Raw genomic sequence first — 21,228 nt, forward strand, 5'->3', positions numbered from 1 at the left:
AGGGCCCAGCAGGGGCGAGAGTATCAGCTGTGGCCAGAAGGGCCGGAAGTCAGGTTACATTGCCGGAGAGCGCCGGTACGAAGAATTTCACTAAGGACGGAAGCATTGTGAATGCAGGGAAAGTTGAACAACAAACTGCATTGACACAGGTAGAACAACAGGGTTCTGAGAGAACCGGGAAAGCCAAAATCCATGAGGGGATCGGAAGTGCTGAGGGCACAAGAACAGGGGATGCTGTGAGCATGCAGGCTGAAAGTGCTGTGAGTACAAACATGCCCGAACCAGACAGGTGCCTTTTGAATGCCAGTGGAATGTGGTGGGAAGACGATGACTTATGTCTTGCCCACACAGACGAAGACTGGGGAAACAATCAACCGGATGACACCTGGTACCTCGATGAGGTTGATCACATGACAAGAAGCGGGCGGTACTTTAAACCTCCGCACCTAGACCAACCCGAGGCATCTGGGAAGGATAAAGAAGCTGAGAAACAAAAGGAGAAGCAGATCGAAGAGAAAGCTGTACTGAAACAGCTGAAGAAGATACAAGCAGACATCTCCATCTTGGGACTGCTTATGGCGTCGCGAGTACATAGACAAGCTGTCTTATCTGCTATGGACAAGTCCAAACTCTCTATAGATACTACACCAGAACAGCTGGTTGGGCTGGTTTTTCCGGGAGGAGGTTCCCCGACATTAACCTTTTCAGACAAGGAACTACCGCCTGAGGGCACAAATCACAACAAACCCCTCTACATTTCCGTGGAATGTAGAGATAAGTAGATACCGGTGGTACTTGTTGATACCGGGTCCGCCATCAATGTCTGCCCGACCAGAACAGCGTATGCAATCGGGTTAAAGCCCGCGGACTTCGTGCCGACTACTCAAGTAATCAGAGCATACGATAATACTAGCAGGAAAGTGATGGGGACTGTCAAAATTCAAACCCAGGTTGGTTCCGGACAACACAGCATTGAATTCCATGTCTTGGACGTTCCCGCAACCTTCAACCTACTTTTAGGACGACCGTGGTTGCACCAGGTCAAGGTAGTCTCTTCCACTTTACATCAGATGTTGAAGTACCCTCATGGGAAGGGGGTGGCTATTGTTTTAGGGAATTCATCAATCCATCCGCCGCAGGAAGTGTCCACACCAGTCTTGGAAATCGAGCATGGCACTGAGGATGTGTTCTTATCAGGGTTCACTTTGGCCAAGGCTTGAGTGGTGCAGAATATTATGGCTGTGAATGAGGGGGTGTACGTCAGTGCTCAATCCGTCTACCTCATGAACAAGTTACAACACATCCCTGGAATGGGATTGGGAAAGAGCGGCTGGAAGGGCGTCGCAGCATTGGCCGAAGTGCCACACAACCCTCACACCTTTGGATTGGGTTATCTACCCACCAAAGAGGACTGGGTGAGGAAGGGTAAAGAGATGGCCGGAAGAGCCAGAGCAAAGAAGGCAGGGAAGCCTTTTGAGTTAATGCATCGGCCCATTCAGGGTACCCTAAACGGACGCTTCGTCCGGGAGGGGGAGGACTTTCCGTTTTGCGGCTTCCCAGAACCATGGCTGAACGCGGAGAGGAAGCGCGTGCCGGGTTTTGAGATCTTCTTCGACCTGCAACTACCCGGGGATGACGTTGTCGAAGAGCAGACAGACCCATCAGCTGAGGTTAGGCAGTGTAAGGCAGTGGATTCCGAGAGCACCGAACTTGAGATGGGGGTAGCACTGGTATGTCTACTTTCAGATCCTTCGATCGACCAAAAGTGCTTGGGGGATAACTCCTCGGTTTCCATGATTGGGGATGAAACGGCTGCGGGCCTTCCAGCGACTATTTTGGATGCATCTATCGCGTCCTCTCTCACTTGGCCGTACGAGGAAGGATTTTTGTCCAGCAGCATCGGGTCAGGTAGTGAGCCGGAATCTGATTCCACCGAATCTTGTGAGTCGGAATCAGGTTCCAGCTCGACTGAGTCTGAGTCTGGTAATCTTGGGGATGATAACCCGGATGCCACAGTTATGTCCAGGTCATCTTTTTCTTTCTCATTTGAGTCAGTTGTAACCGAGAATTCGGACGATTTGGATGTGCTTAATGAGAATCAAGTAACTGTGGTTTCTGAGTACTTTTCTGTGCCCTTAATTTATTGCATAAACTCAGACTTTCAAAATTTTGATGAAAACGACGAGGACGAAATTCCTCCGATTTTACAACGTTTAATTGAGCAGGAGCAGGAGAGATTTGTTAAACCCTTAACGGATGAAATCATTACCGTGAATATTGGTACTGAGGAGGACCCGCGGCTGGTCCAGATCGGGTCCACGTTGTCTTCGGAGGAACGCGAGCGCTTAGTCGCTTTACTAAAAGATTTCAAAGATGTTTTTGCGTGGTCCTACGAAGACATGCCTGGGATCGATCCTGAGATTGTACAGCACCGGATCCCCCTTGACCTCGAGGCCCGACCTGTCAAGCAAAAACTTAGAAGGATTCGCCCGGACTGGGCTCTCAAGATTAAGGACAAGGTCACCAAGCAAATCGATGCAGGCTTCCTGCTGGTATCTGAATACCCGACTTGGTTGGCCAACATCGTTCCAGTGCCGAAGAAGGATGGCAGGATCCGGGTATGCGTGGATTTCAGGGATTTGAACAGAGCTAGTCCGAAGGACGACTTTCCCTTACCGCATATTGATGAGTTGATCGATTTCACAGCAGGGCATGCTTTGCTTTCATTCATGGATGGCTTCTCAGGGTACAATCAGATAGTAATGGCACCAGAAGACAGAGAAAAGACTGCATTCACCACCCCGTGGGGAACATACTGCTACAGAGTAATGCCGTTTGGGTTGAAGAATGCTGGAGCTACTTATCAACGGGCCGCGACCACAATATTGCACGACATGATCCACAAAGAGGTTGAGGTGTATGTGGACGACATGATTGTCAAGTCCAAAGAAAGAGAGGGCCACTACACCGCCTTGCAAAAGTTCTTTCAAAGGATCAGGGAATTCTGGTTGCGGGTAAATCCTCAGAAGTGTACGTTCGGTGTTACAGCGGGAAAAATGCTGGGATTTCTGATTACACAAAGGGGCATCGAGGTCGACCCTTCAAAAATCAAGGCCATCTTAGAAATGCCACCACCAAGGACTGAAAAAGAGGTGCGAGGCTTTCTGGGTAAAGTGCAATTCATAAGACGGTTTATCTCAAAATTAACCTTGACTTGTGAACCACTTTTTGGTCTCCAGAAGAAAGGCAAGAAATTCCAATGGGACGGGCGATGCCAAGCTGTTTTCGAACAGATCAAGAAATATTTACAGAACCCGCCCGTGTTGTCACCACCAGAGCCGGGGAAACCGTTGATATTGTACCTTTCAGTGACTGAGACTACAATGGGCTGCATGCTCGCACAAGAATCAGAGGATAAGGTGGAGAGGGCCATCTACTATCTGAGCAAGAAGATGTTGGACTACGAGACCCGCTACACTCCGCTCGAGAAGGCTTGCTTAGCTTTGGTATGGGCTACCAGGAAGCTGCGGCACTACTTGTTAGCTCACTTCGTAATGTTGGTTTCACGACTGGATCCCATCAAATACCTTTTCGAAAAACCGGCACTTACGGGTAGGCTAGCTCGTTGGCTGCTGTTGCTCTCCGAATTCGATCTGAAATATGTGACACGCAAGTCAGTCAAAGGAAGAGCAGTGGCAGAGTTCTTGGCCGATCATTCAGTCGAAGAATGTGAAGCAGTGGAGTACTTATTCCCAGATGAAGCCATTTTGCACATTGACGACGAACATTGGACGATGTACTTTGACGGAGCATCAAATCAGTACGGATATGGGATAGGGGTGTTGCTGATAGCACCCGACAATTCCCATATCCCTCTAGCCTTCAAACTCCGGTTCAAAGTTTTGAACAACGAAGCAGAATATGAGGCGTGCATTGCCGGCTTAGAAGCGGCCCTGGAACTAGGGGCAAGGCGTTTGGACGTCATCGGGGATTCAAACCTTGTTGTATCTCAGGCAAACGGAGACTGGAAAGTCAAAGAAGAAAAGATGATGATGTACTACCAGGCCTTGGACTTGTTAATTCCTCGGTTTGAAAAGCTAAACTTTGCTCATCTTCCAAGAGAGAACAACAGGTTCGCAGATTCTTTAGCAACTCCATCTTCCATGATAGACATCCCATTTGGAATCCGGATGCGTCCAGTCGTCATTGACCAGAAATTTGCGCCAGCCTATGAGTCGATCGCTGCTATAGATAAGGTTCAGGACGAAAACCCCTGGTATTATGACATTTGGAATTTCTTGGAAAAAGAAGCATACTCGTCAGGGGTAAATGCCAAGGATAAAAGGGCAATCAGAAGAATTGCCGTCCAGTTCATCATCTGTGGGGGTAAGCTGTATAAGAGAGGTCATCTGGGAATGCACAAGCTGTGTGTTGAAGCCGAGTAATCAAAGCGCCTGATGGAGGCCATCCATGGAGGAGAATGCGGTGCGCATATGAACGGAGTAATGCTAGCACGGAAGATTCTCAGACAGGGTTATTACTGGTCCACCATGGAGGAGGATTGTATTAGTTTTGTTCGGCGATGCCACAAGTGTCAGATTCATGCAAACCGCATGAACATCACGCCGTCGAAGCTGTACAACATGACTTCGCCATGGCCATTTTCAGTTTGGGGAATCGATGTGATCGGGGCTGTCACTCCGAAAGGGTCGAATGGGCATGAGTTCATCCTGGTTGCGATAGATTATTTCACGAAGTGGGCCGAGGCCCAATCGTATGCGGTGTTGAAGGCGTCACACGTTGCAAAGTTTATCAGAAGCAACATCATTTGTCGCTATGGGGTCCCGAACGAGATCGTTTCAGATAATGGTTCCCACTTCAAGAAGGAAGTGATTGACTTGTTGGAGAAATACAACGTGGCTTTCCATAAGTCATCTACATACCGACCGCAAACCAACGGGGCGGTCGAGGCCGCCAACAAGAATATCAAACACATACTGCAGAAGATGGTAGACACCTACCGGGATTGGCTAGATAAGCTGCCATTTGCTCTATGGGGCTACAGGACTTCAATCAGAACTTCTACCGGAGCGACTCCGTATTCATTGGTTTATGGGATGGAGGCCGTTCTACCTATCGAGATTGAGGTTCCATCATTACGAGTATTGGCTGAGTGTCAAATAGCCGAAGCAGATTGGCAGCAGAGCAGATTTGATAACTCATGCTTTTTGACGAGAGAAGACTGAAAGCACTGTACCATGTTCAAGGCTATCAGCGCAGAATTGCCCGGGCTTTTAACAAAAAAGTTAAGTCTAGGAATCTAAAGGAAGGAGATTTGGTACTCAAGGACAACTGAGCTCCCATCCACGACCCAAGGGGCAAGTTCAAACCCAATTAGACTGGTCCCTACATCATCAAAGCTATCTGGTCGGGTGGAGCTGTGGTTTTGATGGATCTAGATGGCCTAGAGTTCTCCCAACCAATCAACATGGACAAGTTGAAGAAATATTACCCCTGAGAGGCTCGCTAGGCCGAAAACCCGAAAGGGCGACCTAGGCAAAAGTTAGAGCACAAAAAATTGGAAAATATAAAAACTAAGCTCGCAAGGTTGAAAACCCGCAAAGGGCGACCTTGGCAAAAGTTAGAGCGGAAAAGGAGAGTGAAAATACCCGAGTGAACCTAAGCCTGAACTACGTAAGGCTTGATTCCCATCTTTGGGATACGTAGGCAACTTCTCCCTGAAGTTCAGCCATAAACTTTTCCCCGATCAACTTTGTCCATTTTGACCATCTCAGTCATCTTTATCCATCAGCATTTATCGCGATCTCCGGTGCAGTGCTATTCAGACTAGGGGCAACTTTCCGTTACCACGACGGTGCAGCGCTATTCAGACTAGGGGCAACTTTCCGTTGCCATGCAGTGCCGCGGTACTCTTCAAACTAGGGGCAACTTTCCAGTTGCAGGGATCTGGGGTTGTGCATCTCAGTGACAGATCTTAGGCGTGTCCAGTTCTGATCCATATCGAAAATGGTTTTGAAAAGTTTTAATAAAAGTTGACTTTGTTCAAATTAATCTCTTTACAACTAAGACCATTTTTAGACCAAAGCGGAAAATTTTCAGTACCACAACCTTCAATTTCATTGATTTCAAAACAGAGTTCTCCTGCTCTTGCATACAATCGAAGTTGCTTTTTATTACATTCATAAAGAAAACTTGAAAGTACTAATAAAGCAATAAATCCGGGGCATAGTCAAGTCAAGTATCCCTGTACCCCCTCCTAGAGCTGGTCGAAGCCTTTGACGCTAAGCTAGGCCCAACCTGTGCCTCCTCATTGAGCCAGTCCAAGCACTCGTCAGACAAAGTGCAATTGAAAGTGGGAGCAGGGGCCAAGAGCTCTCTAGTCCTCCATGCTGTGGCATATCGGGCAAGCTGTGCACCTTGGACCAGGAAAGTAGCCGGGTACTCAATCCCCTCTGGTGGGCAAATCTGATCATGACCGAACTGGCGCAAGAACCGGAACGGAAAGTAGAACACACAGTGGGTTATACCAATCAACTGGATCCCGATCAGCCGGGACATGCTATAGCTCATTGTCGGGAGATTGAGCCAAGGACAACGCCAAGCAATGCGATCTGTGGACAAATTGCACATCCAATCAAACCACCACTTTTCATCAGGGGCGTCGACTAGGCGTTGTCGAAAGAAATAGCCTCGAGCTGAGTAGGCCGGGCAAGAGTCCACAACCTGCAATTTGTCCATTAACCATACCTGGGGAGGGTCGAAAAATGAGAGAATGAAGAATAGAGAGATGTACGGTGAGAGAAAAGTGAGAAAAGGGTTTTGTGAGAAAAACCGAGCCTGAGGGCCGAGCAAATACATATGTAAGTTTGGGTGGGAAACATTACCTGCAACAGCAGTGGACTCCCAGCAAATCTAGTCGTCTCCCGGCGATAGATAGAATCCAAGCCCATCAGCGTCTCGGCCAAGGTCATGGCGATGCAGCTCTTTCCTTCTTTCAAGCCTTGAGCGACTTCAATCAGACGAATGCTAAATCCGCCAAAGCTCGGGGAAAGCAAAAAGTGAGACAGCAGGCACAAGCAAAGGGCGTGTTGTCGGAAACCTTGCCAATAATGGTTACTGCTGTCACCGGCGTCAGAAAAGCGATGGATCAAACCAAGGATATCCAGTTCCCCATTACAGATCAGAGACCGGGCATCATGCGCGGTGAGTCCACACATCCGCCCTAAAGCTTGGGCGTGCCCAAAGCGGAACTGGGGCAAGATCTCTTCATGACATTCAGACTCCATCAAAACTTGAAAATCTTCAAAAGTTGGACATACCTCTTGCCCGCCGAAGCTAAAGACATGCGTCACCGGGTTCCAAAACCTCGCCGCGGCATGGAGGAAAGGGAGATGTAGCGGGGTGCGGCTCAGCGTGAATATTGCATTCAAGCCGAAACCCCGAAAGTTCAAATTTTTCGAGCCATCTAGAGAAGTGATCCAAGCTGTGAGATTTTCAACGAGAAACGCCTCCATTTTTGTGCAAAACTAAGGTGAATTGAATCAAAACACGAAGCTAAGGCTTTTAAAGAGGAAAAAACACTATTCAGGGGGACAAGTGTCAAAAATTGGGTGATTGTGAGCTAAGTGGCTGGCCGGCCATCTTTTCTGGCAGGGCGGCCATTTCTTGTTTCAAAACTGGCCGGTGGCCTCCCCTCTACAATAAATTTGGCCGGCCGGCTCCCAAAAGTGGCCGGCCATGCTCCAATGTGTGTCTTCAGCCCTGTTTTACCCTCCGAGGGAAAGTTTCAAGTATTTCCATGCAACGGATGTGTCGAAGGCCTCTATTTTCCTCTGTTTTGGATGCGTTCCGTTGCCCAGATCGTCCGAAGTACACTTTGTTCTGTTAAGTTTTGTTTATCGAGTTGTTGTTTTGTTTATCGAGTTGTCGTTTTGCTTATCGAGTTGTTTGTCGGGCTGTCGTGTTTTGTGTTTTTGAGTTGTTACTCTTTGTTTAAGCTTTTAGTTTGAGTCTTGTTTATCGAGTTGTCAACACTATTGTGTTTTGTTTATCGAATTGTAAACTTGCTAAGGTTTTGTTATATCTTAGAAAGTTAAGTTGTTGCGTCGGTTCACTACCTGACTGGGCAAAATGCACAATGCACATTTTCATTCAATCTCATTATGATGCAGAATGATGCGATATGATGCTAAATGTTTAAAATACAATACTTTTTTTTAAAAACTGTTTCATCCCATCATGCCTCATTTGTTTCAACATTTTACAGACTAAGGCACAAGTTTTACAGAGAATAAAACTGCCCGATAATGTACAATGTGCTACAACTACTAGCAAAAAGATAAATAAAACAGGAAACAGCCGCATCTGCGCTCTCAAGAACGGTAATAAGAGGCCCTCTTCGTCCTCTTCTGCGGAATAGACTCTCCGCCACCATCGCCATCGCCATCATCTGAATCGGAGTCGTCATCCTCGGGATCCCTCTCAGCCTCGCCTCCACTCCCGGAACCAAGACTAGAGCCGTCCTCCCTGTCAGCAGATGTCTCCGACTGACGGTCTGCAACCTCCTCCTCCTCATCCTCACTAGGCTCCTCCTCCACAATATGTGCCCTGCGTCTGCGAGACGACCCCTCCCCTCGAAAAGGCCTGGATGGCCCAGCTCCTCAGAAAGGCCTGGATGGCCCAGCTCCGTGAAAAAGGCCTGGACTGCCCAGCTTCGTGAAAAGGCCCAGCTCCCTGAGAAGGCCCAGGTGGCCCGGCCTGCGGCTGAGCATATACCGGAGGCATCTGAGAACAAAGAGTTCAATTTAAATACAACAGTCTAAATATGTACATCAGATGCAGATACAAGCAAAAACTACATGAAGTGGGCACATGTAAACACAATGTACAAGTGGGGTGTGTGTCAGATGTGCTCTACACAAGTAGCCTATCAATGCAGTAGAAATCAACATGTCATCAAAAGTATGATAAATTCCAGAAAACTAAAGGGTACCTGGAAGCCCATGATAGACAACTGTGCCTCCCTCCGTAGGACCATCCCCTCAAGTGAGGCTACCATCTCGAGCACCTGATCCATATACTCAACAGGGGGCTGCAGATGCCAAGGCAAGGGTGTCAGTAAAGGAATGAACGTCCAAATATCTGAGTAATGAATCAAAGCTGTAAAACATACCGGTGGCGAGTCGGGGTCTCTGACATATCGATGACCGGGCATTGAAGGCTCTATCGGGATCAAAATCAGAGAGGTAGTCCCATACTGCCACTCCATCAGCTCAGTCGGCATGTCCGGCCACCTGGGATGAGGAAAAGTCGGAGGAATCGGGGGAACCGATCCACCCCCACCTCTAGATGTACCAGCCCTGCTGGTGGAAGGGGCGTCTGCAGCCCGAGCCAGGGCCTGGCTAGAAGATGGCATACTAGCAGGCCTCATCATCGGAGTGCGAACTCCCGTCAATGGAGGCATCAGGTATGTGTGACGGTAAGTGGCGTAATCCCCCTCCTCAAGATATAGCAAAGCATCAGTACCCAGCATAGCATTAACAACATCCCGGAAAATAAGCACATCAGCAATCCGCATATCGACCGGGGGTGTTGAGGGAGGGTCCTGAGAAGTGTACCCCCAGACCTGACGCAAGAAACGCTCCCCCAGAAAAAAGGCCCTACCAACCGGCCCTTCGAACAGGAGCCTGTACCGGGAGGCACCCCACCCTCCGGCAAACTGGAATCGGAGACCCTCACCTAAGGGCGCCCAGGGCTGCCATGTAATCTGCAGATAACAGGTGCATAAACCAAGCAGAAATCGAAGATGTACAGGACGAATCAAAGATGAAAACAGAAAGAACTGAGAGTTCTGAAGTACCTCCGATGAGCGCACCGTGTCGAAATACTGTCGCAGGTAAAGGAGAGACTCCCGAGGCCTTGGCCGGTGCTAGCCTTCAAACACAAGTGAGTACGGGGTCACGAGAGGTCCCGTTACCATCAACTCCAGGGCCAATGTCGGGAAATATACATAGACCCACAACTGTAGAAAATAAAGCAGAATATGAAGTGTTGAGGGCAAAATGCACGATACAGAGTATAAAGTGCACCGTGTGTGCGATGTGCAGGTAATGAGAAGCAGAAATATAAATCAAAAGGGCAGAAAGTACCTCCCAGGCTCTCCAATAGCCGCCAAGTAAGTCCCCCCGTCCGCGTGAGGTCGCGCTCATGTAGCAATAAAGGGTGGCCAAGTCGGCACCACCCCAGTCATACCGCCTGACCTGTGACAGGTCCACCAAGGCACTCAACAGATAAAGCCCAACAGTGTTCCCTCTATCGGCAAACAGAGTGGTCCCGAAGAGGAACATCAAAAAGCCGCGGGCATACTGTGCTGCCTCCTCAGGAGTCCCGGGCTCCATCTCCACCCACCGAAAATGGGAAGAGAACCAGGTGTATTGGACTCTCCCCGAAGCTCTGTCAACAGGCGGGCGAGCCCCCAGCAGATATATCCAAGCGGCCTCCCACTGGCCTATGTCCTCATCATATGGGATCGCCCAGCCTCCCACATCAAGGCCGGTCAATACAGCGAAGTCAAAAGAGGTCATAGTCATGTCCCCTGTGGCAGAGAAATGGAAAGAGTTGGTGGTGTCCCACCATCTCTCCACCAGGGCGGCCATCAGCGTCCTCCTGGAAGGACAACGAGATAGCCCAGTACAGAAGGGCCCGAACCCTGCTAAGTCAACCAAATCCCGGATGGCCTCCGAGAGCTCAGCATACCAGTCTCTCGCCGCGGTAGAGCCATACCCCCGCACAGTGCGAGAAGTCACCTGCATTCAGAATGAACACATGTTTCAGCATAAAATGAATAAGCTACGTGCAAATAAAATGAATAAGCTGCGTGCAAATAAAATGAATAGCCTGCGTGCAAAATAAAATCAGCGGGTTGCATGTTCACTTTCAAATTGGGCTGTGTGTTCAGAAAATCAATTTGGGCTGTGTGTTCAGAAAATCAGTGTTTGGGTTGTGTGTTCAACTCTCAATCAGTGTGTGCTGCGTGTTCACCATCAATTTATGGGCTGTGTGTTCAGAAAATCAATGTTTTGGGCTACGTGTTCAACTCTCAATAAGTGGGCTGCGTGTTCACTTTCAAATTGGGCTGTGTGTTCAGAAAATCAATTTGGGCTGTGTGTTCAGAAAATCAGTGTTTGGGCTATGTGTTCAACTCTCAATCAGTGTGTGCTGCGTGTTCACCATCAATTTATGGGTTGTGTTCAGAAAATCAATGTTTTGGGCTGCGTGTTCAACTCTCAATAAGTGGGCCGCGTGTTCACTTTCAAATCGAGCTGTGTGTTCAGAAATTTAGTGATTTGGGCTGCGTGTTCAACTCTCAATCAGCGTGGGCTGCGTGTTCACAATCAATTTGGACTGTGTGTTCAGAAAATCAGTATTTTGGGCTGTGTGTTCAGAAAATTAGTATTTGGGCCGCGTGTTCAAATCTCAATCAGTGTGGGCTGCGTGTTCACAATCAATTTGGGCTGTGTGTTCAAAACAAAAAATCAGTGTTTTGGGCTGTGTGTTTAGAAAATTAGTGATTTGGGCTGCGTGTTCAAATCTCAATCAGTGTGGGCTGTGTGTTCACCTTCAATTTGGGCTGTGTGTTCAGAAATCAGTGTTTTGGACTGTGTGATCAGAAAATTGGTGTTTGGGCTGCGTGTTCAAATCCCAATCAGTAAGTGGGCTGCGTGTTCACAATAAATTTGGGCTGTGTGTCCAGAAAGTCAGTGTTTGGGCTGCGTATTCAACTCTCAATTAGTGTGTGCTGTGTGTTCACCTCCAATTTGGGCTGTGTGTTCAGAAAATCAATGTTTTGGGCTGCGTGTTCACCATCAATTTGGGCTGTGTGTTCAGAAAATTAGTGTTTGGGCTGCGTGTTCAAATCTCAATCAGTGTGTGCTGCGTGTTCACCGTCAATTTGGGCTGTGTGTTTAGAAAATCAGTGTTTGGGCTATGTGTTCAAATCTCAATCAGTGTGTGCTGTTCACCATCAATTTGGGCTGTGTGTTCAGAAAATCAGTGTGTTGGGCTGCGTGTTCAACCCTCAACTGATGTGTGCCATGTGTTCACAATCAATTTATGGGCTGAGTGCTCAGGAATTCAAGTGATAAGACCGTGTATTCAGAGTGCAAGCATAATGCAAGAAAAATTCGTAATATGTTACAGAAAAGGTAGGAATGAAGTAAATACCTCTCGTGCCTCGTAGGAGAGATGATACTCTGGCTCCCGCAGAAGGAGATCCCTGGGTGCTCGCTCGTCAAAATCGGTGAAATGATGGAAAACAGCCCGCGGGAGAACGTGTACTGGTGGGTCATACCTCTCGGGGATGAAGGGGCGAACCCTCGAAGGCAAGGACATGATGTCAGGCTCGCCTCCGGCACCTGGAGAACCTCCGACGTAGGGAAATTGACCCGCCATTTCAAGAAATCTGCAAAAGGGGCAAAAATGAGCAAAAATGAGCCAAAATTGGAAAAAGTCAACTCTAGGGAAATGAAAAAGTCAACAAAAGTCAACTCCCGAGAAAATCTTCCAAATATTGAGACAAACTCACCTCAAGTGGCGAAAATGATAAAAGAAGCCCCGAAACCAAAATTTAATCAGTTCAAAGTGCTTAAAACTGAAAGATTTCGCGAAAACAACTTGCGTAGGACGTTGGAAAATGCGTATAGGGCACAAATATGAGGGAGAAAATGGTTTGGGAAGCTAGAGAAGAAGATTTCGGAGCTGCACTTGTGAGCCCGAAATGTTTGGATGGATGTATTTAAAGAAAAGAGGCCGAAAAGACAAAACTGCCCCCGGATTTGGCAAAGTGGCCAGCCGGTCACTTTTTCTGGCAGGCCGGCCATTTCCTTTTCAAAAAATGGCCGGTGGTCTCCCTTTCCCAATAAAACTGGCCGGTGGTGTTCCCCACATGCCCTCCAAGGTCCCTGCAAATTTTGAGGAAGATTGGAGTCCCCGAGACTTGAAAAAGTACAAGAGAAGTGCACTCTCTGTTACGAAATCGCTCCACCGAAACTTCAGCTTCAACTTCCGATGCATGTCTCATCGTTTACTCATCGAAAGTGAAGTATATCCTTCTTAACATGTTGTAACCTCTTCGGGAGGTGAACCGGAGGCCGTGATCGAGTCACCCTCGCCGAAACGCGCGTTTCTTCCCGCATTGCGATGCACTTGTCTATCCAACACCGTGATTGTCTACAGTCGATATCACATTGAATAGTACATTGTTAGATATGTTGTGCTTGTTGAGTTTCTTTTGCAGGCACGATATTGTATGTACGGTTCATTTGAGGCTGGTGTGACCAGACGAATCGCGCAGGTATCGTATCTTCTCCGTGTGAGACGCGACGAGAATTGAATAATTCTCTGGATTCTTAACTGCATGAAATATAGTTGTTGCTTTGCATTCTTGCTTAAAACTGTTGCATCTATTTGTGAATACTTGCTTCATTACAGCTTGCTGCATTTACACGATCATTGAGTTACCTTCGGCTTCTTGCATTGTCAGTTGCATTTTGCCCCTGCCTGCGGGTATGCCTGCGGGCACATCTCTGTTTATTTTGTATGTTTGTCTAAGTCTTCGGCCTTGTCAAAAATGGGTCGTCTCTGGGCTTTGAAATTCACTCCTGTCACTTGTGACTTCCGAGTTCTGTCAAAGAGGGGTAACTGTAGACACCCCATTTTTGACCGACCTTAAGACTCAGACGTCACCGATTGAGCGCTTGGTGATGTTGCATAGCGTGCTCGTTTAGAGGTTTCAGAGTCTCGGCTGCGAGCCTTGCCTCTAGACTTCCGGACTCTTTCATGCTTTGCCTCGGTTTGCGAACCAGGCTCTATTTTCCCTGTTTTCTCTTCCCGAAGGGAGGGAGAGGTCCCATGGATTATCTCTCAGTGGCCGTAGGCTACATTTCGCGGTCGTAGGCCATTTTGCTCGTTTGGAGTCCGGTTTCCGATTTTTCGGAGCCGTTGGCCGTGTGCCTCGGTTCGGGACCGCTTAACCACCTCCGTTTGCTCCGGCTTTTGGCATACATCTTATTTGCTCCCTTTTGAGGGACACTGTGGCTCGGGAAACCAACTTCATGGTCGAACACCACTTCCGGTGCCTAACAGTCAGTTTTCGGGGCCTCGGGCTGCGCGTTTCGGCCCCCGAACCTTCATTTTGCATCGGTTTTGGTTCATTTTTTTTGCAGGGACCTCTATTTCAGTGGTAAGAAGGCCGTAGAAGGGTGGGAGGCCAGTAATTGTTCTGTCAGCCAACTTTATCCCTTCATCGCCCTCCGTCGCCCGTTTTTCCTCACTTCAAAGCCAATGTTGACCACCCTTGGGCCATTTTCTTGCACCCTAAACCCCATATTTGTGATGTACACATCTGGGAGGCCACCAACATTTGGTGGCCGGCCAGTAATTGCTTTTGAACCTTTTGAACCCCTTTGAGAAGTGGGTTGTTCTCCCTCCTGGTCCACTATCTCCAGCTTTTGACCACATAATTGTGTTGTGCACACCTGAGAGGCTACCTTTATGGCATGGCCGGCCACTAATTCTCATTGAACCTTTTGACCCTTGGCCGGACGGCCATGGGAGGTAGCCGGCCGGCCACCTGCAACCTCAATAACCGGTCGGCCATGCTCCTTGCTGCAGGCACATTCCAAAATGCGTCTCTTTTCCCCCCAGATTGTGTATCCGGGGGGTGCATTTTTGGAGGGAAACTTGGATTGTTTTCCCTCCATTTTCCCCCCCTTTTTTCCCCCCTCTTTTGTCTATATAACAGCAGCTCCAGCTCTGTTATTAGGGTTACAAAAATCCCCCCCAAGCCTCTTGCCTTGTATCTCTCTTTCTCTATATTTCCAAGCTCCAAACTCTCAAGTCCTACACCCATTTCTTCACCAACCCATAGCCCCACCCTTCCATCCTGCATTCCAGCAGCTGGAGGTTGTTCTTCGGAGCCTAGGAGTGCTGCATCTTGGTCCAAAAGGGTGCCAAAGACTAGTCTTCAAGGGTGAGTCCCTATTATCCTTTTTTGTGCTTTATTTTGTTCAATACATTAGACATACTTTCTTGCTGTTTTAGGCTCCGACCCTAACTGGAACTAGGCTTATTTTGAGTTATTTTTCATGTTTGTTTAAGGGCCTCTCACTGTTTGAGGCCTCCTTGTTGCACTTGCTTCATTAGCTCCCTTGTATGCAACTTTCTTGTGTAGTATTTTTGGCCTATGTATAAATTGTTTTGAGGCATGTTATAAACTGTAAAGTTGCTTATTTTGAGCCCTTATTAAACATTGTTGAAGGGCTCATCACTGTTTGAGGCTTCCATTTACCACTTGCCTTATATCTCTCTTTTGGCTCCATTTTTGCATGATTTGTTAGCCTCTTATGCTTCTATTTTTGGGTTCTGGTCCGAACTACAAATGACCTTATTTTGACCCCATCTTCATGGTTCATTAAGGGTCTTTCACTGTTTGAGGCATCCTTTCTATACTTTGTGTTATAACTCTCTTTTTGGCCTTATTTTGCATAGCATTTTGAGCTTTCTTGTACACGGTTTTGGGTCTGGCCACCAACTGGAAAATATCATGTTTTGGGCCCCTCTTCAACTTTGTTGAAGGGTCCTCTCTTGTTTGGGGCCAGAAGCTGTGACTTGCTTCTTTATCTCACATTTAGGGCCATTTTTGCATATTGGTTTAGCCCTATTTGTGTTCATTGTTTGGCCTTCCTTAAAACTGTAAACATGCTTTTTTTGGGGCTGCCTTGAATCTGTCTTCACATTTCATGATCAAATAGTGCATGTTTTGTATAGCTATAGGCCATTGTGCATGCCTAGTTTTGCATTTCGGGTCCCATTTCATGCATCGGGTGCCATGTTTCTATGATTCGGGACTGTGTTGGGTCATATTTTAGCGCTGAAATTTGCATGTTTGCATACCATGTTTCATGCCTTGCCATGCTTTGTTAGAGTGGCATTTGTGCCTTAGGTTCGGTCCTCGGTTTGCGTGCACGTGTGCACGCATCTCGAGTGTCTCATTTTCATCCAATGGCCTCCTATCTGAGTGTGGCTGAGGTCCACTTGTGTTGGTGTAAGTCCATTATGTATTGTGTATGCCATTTCATTTCATAGCATTGCGTATGCTAGGTTGTATGTTAGCGCATTGTGTATGCCATGTTACCTCGTGCATCGTGTATGCCATTTCATAGCATTGTAAATGCTAGGTTGTATATTAGTTGCATTCATGCATGTCATGCATATTGCATTGTCCTTGGGATAGGAGTTAGCCCGAGCACGGGAAACGAGGGACGTTTCGTACTTCGAGTGACGGAGCGTGTCTCAATTCCCAGTCACCGACACTCCGGATTATCCATGATAGAGTTTAGGTTTTGTTGTGTTTATATGTGCATTCATTTCATATTGAGTCGTGCAATTCGACTCCTCGGCCATCATGCATCGATATGCGTAATTGGTGGCACGAGAACCGAGGACTACACTCCCTGAAGAGTAGTCATGCGTACATTTGTAAAAATACATTGCCATGCCCTTTTCCTGCTCTCTGTTGCAGCAAATCAAGAATCAGTAGCCTTTCAAAGGCCTTGCACAGCATTTTGGCATCAATCACAAATAGAGACTAATTGGGGCATCGTAGTGGATTTCCGTGCCAAGCAACCCGAGCATGCATCATTCATCATCCGAAGCAGCATCGAGGCAGTCCCTAGCTTGCATGCTAGTTTACAGCTTACCTAGTTTAATTTGTTAATTAATTAGGATTTTGTAATTATTTGGACTGTAATATTTATTCGGGACTGTATATTATTCATTCGGACCCTCTGCGCGAGGGTACAACTGTAATAAGTGTGCGCGTGTGTGATGTATGTCTTCCAACCCCACGTCTTTCTCCCTTTTATTTACCCGCTTATGATGGTTAGATTAGGGCATGTTTCAATTAGCATACAGTATGATAGCATGTTTGCATTCATTCATCTGTTTTGCATGCACCGGGCTTGGCACATCATGCTAACTGCATTGTGTTTTCAATTCCAAGTTGAATACATGTTAGCTGTAGCATTTCATATGCCATGTTTATAATAGCCGAGCCTGCTATAGTGGCATTTTTGCATGTGTTGCATTAGGCATTTCTGTATAATTAGGATCATGCATAGATTTCTAATTAGCTTCTGTTTTGGCTTGGAGTACTCGGTAAGTTTTATGCTTTAGCATCCTTGCATGCGTGTGAGTGACTGCCATGAATAGCATGCTTACGATGAGGCTAATTGCTTATGTGATATATCTGCCTGAATGCCTGTGGGTGAAGGTTGGGTTATTTGGATTGGAACAATTCATCAAATGTGTGTTTTAAGCCCACTAGATAGTGGCAAAATCATGTTTTCTAAGCCCACCCGAGGGTGGCAAATCCACATCTTAGCCTACTTGCGGGTAGCACCATCAAATCATTTTCAAATAAACAAACATGAAATGTTTTGTTCCAATTCAGGCGATCCAGTCTATACTTGTATGCTGTGCGCATCACATAGTAATCTCGGCTAATAACCGGAATAAGGACACATAATGTTTTCAAAAATAGATATCATGGTTAGTAGAGGCCGATCTTTGATCGGACAAGCGGGGGTGCTCACGAAGTGACCTTCCCCAATCGTACCCAATTCTCGAGCCGAGGCAACTTTGGTGATGACGGACACGTGGCCTTAGGCAAACGAGTCAGGGTTTCCTAAATTTCCCCAAAATAAAATATTTAGGTGGCGACTCTGTATCTGGCAAAGCAGTCCATGTTTGGCACTTCTTTCAAAATCTGTTTTCTCAAAACGATTTGCCGGATTTGGACTCTTTGGTTCAGATTACGAGCCGTGACAATTTGAGAGTCCTGAGCTGTAGTGACCCCAATATCGAACGGAACGGGGGACCTCGTCCTTCCGGGGCGTTCGGGGGACGTCTACACCTTTCAATCCCTATGCTGGTGTCTGCAAGTAGACTTTACAAGTACTACCAATTTGTTATTTTTACCAGTATTAACTGGAAGGCTCGACACCTATCCTCTACACCACCTGTCAAGACTTACCACCGTATTTACCCCCAAAACCATTTCATGAAAACTTGTTTATCAACATTTTTTTCTAAATGCAAAGTTTTCAAATCAAATTTCAAAGCTCTTCATTATCAAATGAATTGATATGCCAATGCAATTTCACAAGATGAATAAATACTTTCATTTTAATTCATCCAAGGTATAACAAAATTCTCGCATTTCAAACATTTCCAACAACTTAGTCATTTCAAGACTATATCAACACTTTTAAACAACAATTTTCAAAACTTCAACAATTATCTTATTCCATGGAAAACCATCATTTATATAGAATAAATAAACAATTTTCAACATCATTTATTTCAACATACAAAATAAATATAACAACATATTCTAAAGATTTTCAACATCTTTCTTAAAAATCCCCAATTTTTAGGTTTTCTCACTAAAAACCATTCATCTTCAAATATTTGAGTAAATCTCACCAAAAACATCTTTCTTTCATCAACATAGTTCAAAAACCTCAATTTCTATTTTTAGAAGGAAAAGAAAGTAAACCCACTTTCAAAATCACTCATCTTTTTAAATCAAAAATCAATTTTCAAAACTAATCAAAGGATGATTTCGAAAATCATCTCGATCTTGCCAAAACATATATATAACTCAAAGAAAATTCCTACCTCAAAGTTTGACGAGGAAACATGCAAAAATTCAAATTTTCGATTTTATCGGATTTTGATCTCCACCGATCAAAATGTTGCTCTCACCAAACTCTTTACTATGGCCTCAAGAACTTCAATTTCTTAGCATCCATTCCAGATGTAACCTCACAAAGAATGAAATTAGAGTAGCTCGAATATGGATTGAGAAATGGTACTTCTTTTTAAAAGCTTAAAGAGTCTCAATTTCTGAATTAAACATCTAATTCTTTAACCATCAATATCCCTACTCAATTTCGTTCTCTGGCAAAATTAAGTGCCAAATAACTAGCATACACAGCCACAGGGAGAGAAACCGACCATTGATGTTTGTTTACTTTTCTTCAATTAATGACTATCCAAGTCCCAAACAGTCCTTCGGAAAATAACAAGAATATACACTGAATTAAGGATGGCTCCACCTGAATTTCTTCAAAGAATATACACGGCATCCTCGTGTATCATAATTTTATCGTCCCCGAGTTTCTCTAACAGAAACATGATCTCTGCCCGCGAGTAAGGTACAGCTGACCTGCTGTTGACAGTAGTTTCAATATCTTGAATAGATATGCGATCCAAGTGATGTTCCTGCACATGCTGGTGCATCATCCAGAAAAGTGTAATATGATCCCAGAAGAAATAATGAAACTACCATAAAGGAGACACCACCAAGTAATAAAGGTGTTCTCCCAACTTTATCAATAACCATGACAGCAACTCCAGTCATTATCAACTTGAATACCCCAAGAAGAATAGAGACTCTTGTTGCATCAGATCCTGTAGAAAATCTTGCACTCTGAAGGATTGAAGCAGCATAATATAGTACACTAGGTTGCCCCTGTTATCTGCTGAAATAACACTAATCCTGCACCAACAAGAAGGGCTTTCGAGCATTTCCCCCGGAACATCTCTGCTAATGAGGCTTCTTTTTCTTCACCCATATAAGAAAGCTCAGCCAGAATTTCATCTACATGTTCAGTAACTGAATCTTCACCCATAGCTTCACCCCGACGCTCGCACAAGCAAGATATGGCAGTTTGTCTTAAATCCTGCGTATTGCCTTTTCCCTGTATAGCACATAGAAGTAACCATCTGGGCGATGCAGGTAGCCACCACATTCCGATCCCCATAACTACTGCTAAGGGGTTACCAACCCCATATATGTAGTACCAACCAGCAACTGTATCAACCAAAAAGCTGCCAATTGTATAACTTGCAACCATCCCCTAAGAGAGAGATAAGTATTACTTTTAATAGCCCCACCCTGTCTTTTTTAGCTTTTACAAATGCTGTCCCTCATTCCCTCTTATTTTATCGAGAGAGAGGTAATGGCCAACTAAGTCCAACCAGATAGAAAGTAAAGGACATGTGAGATGGTCCAATGAGAAATTCCACCTTCACATCCCATTTCTCTCTCCCTTTTCAAAATCCTTCTCTCTAAAACCAAATATATTTGTCCACTCGCACACATCATCATAATCTATATTCCATCCCCCCCACCAAAAAAAAAAAAAAATCATATCACCTATCAAATATTCTCTATCCTTTATTTTATTTTTTTATTTTTAAATTTGGGTCATCACAGTGAGCGTGTGCAGGACCAGCCTGAGGGCTTCTGTCTGGCTTCTGTTTTGTCAAGCCAACCATTGTGCCTCACGTGGAGGTTCCTGAAGTGTCGTGTGTTATAAGCTCCAGTTGTTGTTGTATATAAGACTTGATCTGTTTTGTTGGTTGTACTTAAGATGCTATAATTAAGTGTGTGGGTATAACATGAGAATAATTTTTGAAAATGTATATAAAGTTTTAAATATACTGTTTCATATAAGTCTGCACAGCTCATTGGACGATTATATTTTTGTATTTGTTTCTGCTAGCCCCTTATTCTGTAATTCTGTTTCAGAGGCCGGAGGCAATCTTAGGATTACTGGCCAGTTACGACGCTACCTATAGGGGCGGGTTTGGGTCATGATAGAGTGGTATCAGAGCATGAGTTATACCGCACACACAAGTCCATATGGGCTATAGGGTATCCTAAAAAAGAAATAGGGACATTGCATTATCATGTGTGAGTATGTGTAAATTTTTCTGTACATGTTTGCTAAGAAAATGAAAGTGAAAACTATGAGCATGAACAAAGAAGTTATATGAAACAGCATGTGATGTTGATTTCGATATTGAATGTGTTATTCTTGTGAACATGAGCGTATAAACGTGAAAGACTACGTGACCTATCTAAATATATTTGAATTGAAATAAAATGACGAACATGTTTGATATGAAATGAAAAATGAAATCAGTGCGAACTTTTCCCTATGTTAATAATTACCCTGTTTATGTATAGACAAATGGAAAGAACAAGTAACGTAGATGAATCTGAAACTTCCGATGCTAGAATTAACTGGGTAGAAAGAATGATTGAAGCCTTAACCGAATATGTGAGACAACAACAAC

At 45.5% G+C, this 21,228-nt stretch overlaps 1 long non-coding RNA gene and 1 pseudogene across 1 annotated transcript; both read right to left on the bottom strand.

Annotated features, from left to right (window-relative positions):
- Positions 1 to 9,446: 9,446 nt before the first annotated feature.
- LOC145819730 (uncharacterized) lies at positions 9,447 to 10,420 on the bottom strand. Its single transcript, XR_014360495.1, has 3 exons — positions 10,170 to 10,420; positions 9,881 to 10,042; positions 9,447 to 9,787 (listed from the first exon to the last, which is right to left on the bottom strand). It is a non-coding gene; the product is annotated as an uncharacterized LOC145819730 (long non-coding RNA).
- An 8,789-nt stretch (positions 10,421 to 19,209) lies between these two features.
- On the bottom strand, positions 19,210 to 20,000 carry LOC145819214 (D-xylose-proton symporter-like 2 pseudogene; annotated as a pseudogene).
- Positions 20,001 to 21,228: the final 1,228 nt, after the last annotated feature.

This window comes from Camellia sinensis, chromosome 2 (assembly GCF_055761805.1).
Source record: "Camellia sinensis isolate YWXY chromosome 2, ASM5576180v1, whole genome shotgun sequence".
Lineage (NCBI taxonomy): Eukaryota > Viridiplantae > Streptophyta > Magnoliopsida > Ericales > Theaceae > Camellia > Camellia sinensis.